This window comes from Sciurus vulgaris (assembly GCF_902686455.1).
Source record: "Sciurus vulgaris genome assembly, chromosome: 5".
Classification (NCBI taxonomy): Eukaryota; Metazoa; Chordata; class Mammalia; order Rodentia; family Sciuridae; genus Sciurus; species Sciurus vulgaris.
In genome coordinates this window covers 92,454,764-92,464,715 of record NC_136465.1, presented here as the reverse complement: position 1 = coordinate 92,464,715, position 9,952 = coordinate 92,454,764, and positions in this window count along the sequence as shown.

The window sequence follows — 9,952 nt, the reverse complement described above, 5'->3', positions numbered from 1 at the left end:
TATTATTTCGGGGAGGTATCAGGGATTGAACTCAGGGGCACTCCACCACTGAGCCACATCCCCCACTCTATTTTGTATTTTACTTAGTGACAAAGTCTCCCTGAGTTGCTTAGCACTTAGCTTTTGCCAAGGCTGGCTATGAACTCGAGATCCTCCTGCTTCAGCCTTCTGAGCCACTGGCGGCTGTGCACCACCACATATGGTCAGGGATTGATTTTATGCACATGTGATATCTCTCATGTTGCCTACTATGCTATTTAGATGTACCATGTGGATTCAGTAAGTATTTGTTAATTAAGTGAGAATATGAACCAAAATAGTAGTGGTAGGTTGCCAGATAAAATATAGGTGACACAGTTAAATGTGAATTTCAGAAAAATAAAATAATTTTATTATAAAACTACTGACGGGACAAGTTCCACTGGGGGGCAAAACCCTGTTTTTAAATCCGAAATTGACATTTCAGATCAACTATGTGTGCGCTGCACACGGGCACAACTGTGCTTATTTTTGTTTTGCTAAATCTGGTAGCCCTAGGTGGTGGTGTGTTTTTTTATGGCTTTGTCAAAGTTTCCAGTGTCCTGAATTTCAATCCTGACCTTTCATCCGAGAGCAAACTCACTTTGTTGTTTGGGAGCTGGTTCTTTGCTGAACAAGTCAACTGCATATAATATGAATGAAAGAAAAAACTGCAAACCAAAGAACCGGTGACTGAAGATAAGCAAATGAATAAAATAATGACTGGATAGCAGGAGATGAAGAAGGTGGATGATAGGGAGTGGACGGGAAAGTTGTCCCAAGTAAAAGAAAGTGAGATGGGAAATGAGAAGGGTAAAAAGAGGATGAGAGACAAGGGGCTAGTTTAAAAATAATAATAATAATTAAGAGAGAAAAGGAGCAAGAAAGAACAGATGGGAAGTGTCAGGAGGCAAGAAATCTGAGGGTGGAGGCGTGAAGAATAGAGGACACTTCCCTCCCCTGCGCCCCATCCTGTCCCCAAGTGAATGATCCAGTACTACTGCTGTTCATTCACACAGAGAAGAGGCTTCACATGCTCTTCTCAGGACAGCCAAGCTGGAGAAGCAGGTCAAGATCTACAAGAGTCAACTCAAGTGAGGCGAGTTGAAGGAGCGGCGAGAGTGCGCAAGCGCAGGAACAACCGCTCTGGTTGTCGGAACGAGGCGGACAGAGGATCTTTCCTCTTAGTGGAAAGATCCATCCACTAAGGATGGATCTTCTAAAAATAAGCCAATATAATATACCATGACAATTGTAAGGTATAAGGCACATTTATTTTTCAAATTTATGTCAAATAATTTGTGTTTGTTAAATCTTTCTGAATAGTTCCAGACAGCTTTTCTCTTCTAAACTACATGGGCAAGGATGTAGAACGCCTGATGTCATTGGCTTTATGTGGGCAGGGAGATGTCTTTTTCTTTCTTTCGTAGTGTTGAGGCATTAGACAACCAGGAGACCGGCAGAAAGAAGTAACAATTCATCCTGAAAATCCTGTGACATTTGCAGGGAATCCTAGGCCACTGCTTCTTGGGCTGTTTGTACGTCAAGAACTTGCTTGCCCTAACTAGTTCCCTACCTAGCTCTGTGGATTTTTCTCCACTGATCATTGGGATAAAATGAAGAAGAAATTTGGAATATACTGAAAATAAGCCTGATTTATGACTCTGACTCACTACAGACTTTATACGTGTGTGAGAGAGGCCCAGAGGGGTGGTTCAGTGAAAAATTTTACTGTTTTGTTTCCAAAATGAATGAATAACAAAGAAAATCTGACCTGATGGCCCAAGTTTGTTTTCATTCAACTTCAAAGAGGGAAAACCTGCTTTTCTAGGGAGCTGCAGGAGAGCTGATCAACTGTCCTGACCTGAGAACCTGTAAATCAACTGTGTTGTCCCGAGAGTACTTTTCAGGAAAAATCCACCACGCCTTCCTCTGTCTACTACTTGTCTTTCATCCATGACACTTATCACACTGAGGAAGAATTATGGGCTATATACCTTCATATTTTTATAGGTGATTAGTACATGTCCAAAAAAGAGGACTGCAGTACTTGAAAGCACCAGTGTAGAAGATGGTCTCTAAAAACAAGTCAAAGGGCTCTATCTTTTCCAGTTCATTAGGTTGGTTTTTTATGTCAGAGATTTAGATGAAGATATAAAAGAATTATTAAAATTTACATTTGAACATCATTTGAGGAGTCGAGAGAATTCCATGGATTTTAAAATCCATAAAAATCAAACCAAAGACTCAAACATCTGCAAATAAGGGCCTAGTATCACAATATGAAAATTAATATGGTTAAATTAGGACTTAGCATTTGGTTTCTCTGTCTTGTTGTCTCTGTCTCGCACATAGATAGATGTACACAAACTCACACAAAAGCTAGGCTGGGAAGAGCATGGCTTATTGTTACCTGTATAACAAAGATTTATGGATTTTATCTTAATGAAAACCAGCATGTGGCTGCTGAGAAAGCTAATGTACCTTTTTGAATGTGGTAATAGACCTATAATGGTTTGAAAGAGGGAAGTGATTGTCCTGCCCTGGGAGCTGGTTGGAACAGTCCTGATGTGTTACATTCAGGGCTGAAGAACTGAGAAACATAGATAAACTAGATTATATTCAAAAGAGAATAATCTCTGGGTGAGGAAATTCAAAACAATTTCCTGTGAGCTGTACCTGAAATGTTCGCCTAGAGAAGAGAAGGTTCTTGGGCAATGAGAGTTAACTTCAAATTAGTCATTAAATGTCTGAAAGGTCATTAAGTAGAAAAGAAATCAGACATGTTCTAATAAATGGTACAACTGGATGCAATGAACTGATGCTACAAGGAGCTAGACATTAGTTCAATATAAAGAAATATCTGCTGTCTGGAAGTAGACTGGGTATTTTAGAGGAGTTCCCCAATTAAGAGAATCAAGCGTAGGCTGGAAAACTACTGGGTTGGATGTTGAGGAACTCAATGTTTGAAAGATAAATATATTAAATACCATTTAAGGTCTGGGAGACATATAATATAGAAAGTCAACTTACTTTTCTTTTTCTTCTTTTTTTGCAGTGCTGGGTACTAAACCCAGGACCTTATGCTTATGAAGCAAGCACTCTACCAACTGAGTCATATCCCCAGCCCAAAAGTCAACTTACTTTCTGAAATCAACTTGAATACAACAAAATCCATATGAAACTGATAAATATATAACTGCTTTGTTGACCAGTTCCTTCATATATAAATAAAAATAATAACAGAAATTAACTCAGGTCATTGAAAAGATTAAATGATAAACTGAATGTAGAGTGATTAGTGGAAAGTATTTAATAAATGATGTTTTTGTTTTAAGATTTATGTCCCTTCTATCGCTAGGAATTGAAAATGATTTGTAACAAAAGTTTTTGCTTGATTTGGGCAATGCTTTTCCTGTGTCTTATTTCAATGTTCTCCATTGCTCTAGGGTTGACATTTAATTAATTATTTTATTTATTTGTTATCACTTGCCATGATAGGACTCATTCACACTCCTGGCTAGGACTGTGGTATTGTTATAGTCTGATAAGTACCTAGAAATTTTTTAAAAATTTCTTCTGAGTATTAATGTTACCTTAGGAAAATACAGAAAAAAGAGAATAAACATATAGCTCTTGATTTCAATCTTATAACAAACTCCTCACAGATAATTTGCTCACCATTAAATAACAGGGTGATTTTCAATAATTTTTTTCTAATGTGATCTATTAAACCATAAAGAAAACCACATGGAGAAGCTATAACCATCAAGAGATGAAAATTGTCCTTGATAAGAAGGCAGAGAAAGGTGATGCAGTCAGGCAGGTGGGGCAGCGATCACAGGGCATGTTAGCATTCCAGAATAGAACTACAGGTGAATAGTATATACTGCCTTCACTAAAGATAACTTCGCACCCCAGAAATGGGTATTATATGCATATGTATATACCTGTGCATACCTGCATGTGTGGATATTATGTATGTGTATCTTTATATGTAGGACCATGGATGTAATGCCTATTATGGATATGCAACCTATACAGTTGCACAGAGTTCTATATTTAGAAGGGACTCACATTTGGTTTAATGCCACTGTTGCAGTATTAAAATTCTTAATAATTTTTGAACATAGAGTACACATTTTACTTTTTCATTGAGTCCTACATACACATAGGGTGTGTCTCTGTGTGTTTTCTTAAAATTGAAGGGGAACTTCTATTTTTGTCTCATTGAACATTTTCCCCCACCTCCACTTCTTCTATTCTCCATGTCTTCTATAACACAAATGCCTCAATATTTATTGCTTTTACCTTTACTTTTCATGTTTTGAATTATTTAAAAGTGAATATTGATGAATGTACATATGCATTATGTTTTTGCATGCATGAGATCATGCAATCCATATTCACTTCTGTTTCATTTGATGACATGCATTAGAGATCTTCACACATAGGCTGATATGTGTGGTCATGATTTCTGGAGATTACCTGTGGAAGTGCATAGGCCATCCTGTGATTTATCTGGACTGGAATATCTGGATTATTTCAGTGTAATAGGTACTGACTTGTTATTTCTGCTAATTTTGGACTTGAGCTGTCTGTTGGCCATGCTTATGCTACACTTTCCAGTTCTTTTTTAATATAAAGATGGAAACTGTGAAAGAATGATGCCATTTGATCACTGGCTTGCTCACTGATTAAAATTATATGAATTATCTGGAGCAAGAGCCCTAATTCTTTTTATTTTCCTGTGTAGTAGCTTTGGTTGGCTTCAAGATTTTTTCCTTTCCCAATAACCTTAGCTTATTCCAAACTTTCAATTTTTCTGAACCATTTAAAAACATGTTATTCTTTCATATTTATTCTCATCTCCCCTCATTTGTGACATGTGCCTATCTTCTTCAAATCCGAGCTCTTTAGGCAGCTTCCTGCATTACTTATAAACCTCCTTTGCTTTATCCTCATTGAAATAATTAAGGAAATAGTAATTAAGTTGATACAGAGAATCCTCCTCCCAAACCCTCCCATCCCCACTACAGAAGACATTTATATTAGAATCTCTGATAATTGATCGCAGCTTCACTTTCTTTGATCTTTAAGAATATATTTCAATTCTTGACTCATACACCCCAAATAAGTATACATAACAAGGTTTCAAGGCAAGATCTGTAGTCTATCCAGGTACAAAAGAACTACATCCAGCCAACCGAAAGCAGGTCCAAAGTGGTTTAATGTTAGTAATAATATTAGTGAAAGGAATGAATGAATATAGTCATGAATTTAAGACCAGGTCCCTATTATATTACTCCTTAGAGAAATATGCAATTTTGATAAATTATACAAAGTTGCTTTTTTCTATGTATGTTCCTTTTTTTCATTTGGATCTTGATCAAACTATGAAGCAAATCCCAAATTAAATGTGAAACTTTTAACTTTTTAAAAGAATGATTTCTTTAAAAATCAGTCTCAACAGAATGTCAAGGTCTTATAATTTTTTCCCTAAAGCAAAACAGGGTACAATAATAAGGAATATAGTCTAAAGTCTTTTAAAATAGTAAAATTATACAGTATTCTGATATATCTTAACACTTTTAGTATGTTTGCATTCTCTGTGGAAGACAGTTCATAACTTTGATCAGATTCTGAAAGAGGTTTTGTACCTCTGAATATTAACAACTAACAGACAAGATGAAATTTCATGATGATAAAATTAGGAAAAAATTAAGGTTGTTGGCATTTGTTTAGTAAATATAATTTTTAAGACTGCTAGTTTCAAAAGTCAAATGTAAAGCGCTTGGTGCTAACTGAAAACAAATTCACTGTCCACTCTAATTAAGAAACCTAAAACTAAACTCAGGATTTCAAAAATACTTAAGATATTTCCCGCACTGTGGTCTATTTTAACTACTTGTTTCTTCGGAATGTATTTCTGTATTAATTGATATGATCATATGACTTTTTCATTTTGTGTATAACATGGATTACATTAATTCAATTTTTAATGTTGAGCTAGCCTTGTCTACTAGGAATAAATCCCCTGTGGTCATGAGCTATATTTCTTTTTTATATATTGTTGGATTTCATTTCCTAGTATTTTGTTGAGGATTTCTGCCTCTATGATCATGAGAGAATGAGCTGTTTCTTCTTTGTAATGCCTTTGTCTGATTTTAGTATTAGGGTAGCACTGACCTCATGAAGTTAGGAAGTGTTCTCTCTCCTATTTTATGGCAGAAATAGGTGTTATTTCTTCCTTCAAAATTTGGTAGAAATTGACAATGAAACCTTCTGGGCCTGGTCCTTTCTTTTTGTAAGGTTATTAATTATTGACTTAATTTCTTTAAATGTGTCTTTTAACACTATTTGTGTTTTGACTGTTTTTGTCTTTCATGGGACTGGTTGATTTCATCTAAATTATCTTATTTATGGGTATATAATGATTTATATTATTCCTTTATTATTCTTTTCTTAATGTCTGTGAGATCAATAGTGTTGAACTGGCTTTCATTTCTGAGATTGAAATTTGTGTCTTTTATCTTTGAGAAGCTAGGTCCAAGGTTTATCAACATTATTGAACTTTTCAAAGAACCAGTTTTGGGTTTTATTAATTTTCTCTAGTTTTTCTATTTTCAATTTCTTTGATTTCTATTCTAATATTGTTTATTTTATTTTCCTACTTGTTTTAGGCTAAGTTTTCTTGTCTCTCTAATTTCATAAGGTAAGCTAAAGTATTGATTTTTAAATATTTTTCTTTGGTACACATTTAATACTATATATTTCCCTCTAAGCACCACAACTTTTAGTAAGTTGTAATTTCAGTTTCATTCAATAGGAAATATTTTAAATATTTTCTTGAAACTTTTTCTTTGACCCATGTGTTGTTTAACAGTGTGGTTTTTAACATTTACATTTCTAAATATTTTGGGATTTTTCAGCTGCCTTTTTCTCTTATTGATTTCTAATTTAATTAGATAATTGAGAACATACTTTGTATAATTTTATACTTTTAAATTTGTTGACAGGTGTTTTGTGATTGAAATGTGGCCTATTGTGGTATATCACATTCATTTGAGATGAATGCATATTCTATTGTTGAATGGTATATTCTATAAATGTCAATTAGATCAAGGTGGTTGATAGCACCACTTTAGTCTTCTGTATCCTTGTTGATTTTTTGCCCACTGGACTCATCAATTACAAAGGGATGGTGAAATCTCCACCCACAATAGTGGATTTTTCTCTTTCTCAATTTTATCAGTTATTGCCCAATGTATTTTGAACTCTTGCTGTTAGATGCTTACATGTTTCGAATTGTTGTCTTCTTGGAGAATTGGCTCTTTTATCATTATGTGGTATCCTTCTTTATTCTTGATAAAATGCTTGTTTTGGAGTTGTCTTTTTCTGAAATTAACATAGCAACTCCAGCTTTCTTTTGATTAGTTTTAGCGTGTTATGTCTTTTTCCATCCCTTCACTCTTGAGTCTATATATTTAAAGTAGGTTCCTTATAATAGACAGCTGTTTGGGGATAACTCAGGTATAACATAAGAAAATCGGCCCCAAATTGCCATGAGACCAAAGAAAAGAGGTGGAAACATCCATGAGTACACAGAATGCAATTTACTGGGGGAATTTACTGAGAGAAACATGGTCCTGGATAGCAGCAAAACCAAGTGTATTTCACAATTAGAGTATGAGTGTATCTATTAGGACCAAAAAATGACTCATCTAAGTCAGAATGTACCCTGTTTATTTCAAACCGGTTTGAAGAATTAGGCACATTTCTGGTGAGGGGCTTTGGGTGTAAAGTTACACTTACCATTAAAATGGTTTTTTGCATGTCTACATGGGAAACTATGCAGGGAAATCTAACTAGTGTTACTCAGGGCAATTGTGGCAGTTACAACTCATGATGACCTCAGTGAGCATAAAACTGAATCTATACAATAGGTTTGTGTTTGTAGCTGTATTGCCAGAGACTTCAAATTCTTTAGTGTCCTTGTTTTTCTCCTGTGTTGACTTTGTACTTCCCTAAATGCTCCTTCTCAGAAAGTCTGTATCTTTCCATTTTTAGGTGTAATCCACTGTTATTATACTGAAGCACTATTGTAGTGGTAGAAAGGTGTGGAGTGGGGGAGAATGTTCTACAATCTGATTAAATCTCAGTTTTTAAATGAGACTTGTTGGGGTTGTATAGTCACAAGTGTTTCTCCTGTGGTATAGCCTTCCTGTCTCTCTACATCTCCCCACCACTTCCTTCGCCAAGCTCCCTGCTCCCTTCACTGCCTGCAGGATTCCCTACCTATTTCCTTGAAAACTGTTGACTGTGTTTCCCATTTTAGACAGATGAGATAACATGACTAGTAGGGTTGAAATGGGAGCAACACCCTTCTCCCAGTGGGAATGAGGCTCTGGTAAAGTCCTTCCCCCAGAAAACAGACCTGGGTTATGGAGAAGTGTCAAGTGTCCTGTTTCACAGTGATTACTTGTCTCCACCCCCTGCCTCCGCCAGAGCCTAGAACACGTGGATCTTCAGACCGAGAACATGTGAACATCCCTCCATGTAAAGTCCACCACGATCAGGAGGGTTGCATTTTAAGATGGGAATTTCTCACCCTTTTACTAATTTGCACACAACCTCTAGTAATTCATCAAAATGATCATCGAAGTGTTTCTAGGAAGTTGTAGCTCCAACATCCTCTAGTCCAAATAAGCAAATCTTGATGCTGACTGTCTGGATACGCCTCTCTCTGGATTTTAGAGTGATGATTTACCCAAAAGAACTATTGTTCTCTCACTGGTCCCAGAAAAGTCATGGAATTTTCATTTGTCCAGCTTTTTCTCATTAAGGATTAGAGTGATGACTTTTAAGCTTTCTACATATCAGAACTGAAACCAGAAATCCATTTGGAGTTGAATTAAATAATGTATTCATAGTATAAATTTATTTTTTACTTACAATTTTTAAAGCATTTAAAAAGCATAAAATTAAATTTTTCTTCACATTTGATTCTATTGTCTTGCATACCACAGAGATCTATTTTTGTTTTTGCATTTCCCATCATTTCTATGATACAGATAATGTGACCATGAGAAAGTTACTTAGGCTCTTTGTGTAGCAGGTTCCTCACTGGTAATATAGAGTATTAATATTGCTAGTCTTTTAGGATCATTATGGAGATTAAATAAGATAATGTGTACAAAGGCACAGTATATACCTGGCACACACATAAAAATGTTCTCAATAAACTTTAACTTCTTATTGACACTTTTATTTTCAATCTTAGTTTCCAGATAGAGAAAAAAAAAGTTAAAATTTCTTTTAAAAAGTCCACTTCTTTCTTCTGAATTCTTGGTTTAAGAATTTTCTGCACTTTGACCTGCAGCTGGTAGCTCAGCTGTGGGAGCCATAGACTTGACCACACTGGAACTTGGCCAGACAAAGTGCCCTTATCCTAACTGTGCCAGGGCCACAGGTCACTGAATTAGTGCCTCTGAAGTCTCCTCTCCCCTGCCCCATGCCAGCAGCATAACACAACATAGACAATTGCTTTAGATCAATCCAACATGAAAGTAACCCCTGGAAAAAGACACTAAGTATTCCTCTTTGCTATTCTTTTGTAAAAATTTTAATATAAAAAAGAACTTTTTTCATCTTTGGTTATGATAGAAATATTGTATTTAATAGATTTCAATTGGTTTATTTTAATATTATTTTTCTAGGTAGTAATTCTCAATTTGGCTCATACTATACTGTATTAAACTGTATTGTATTGTATTGTCTTGTATTGAGGTATTGGTGATGGAAGGAAGATGGGGTAAGCAATTTCAAAAAAGGCCTTGCCTGGATTCAGAGCTGCATAACCATAAGCTCATTTCTAAAATTCCATTTATGTCAGGGGCCAAGGCTGGAAGTTCTGACAAAGCCTAAGGGGAAC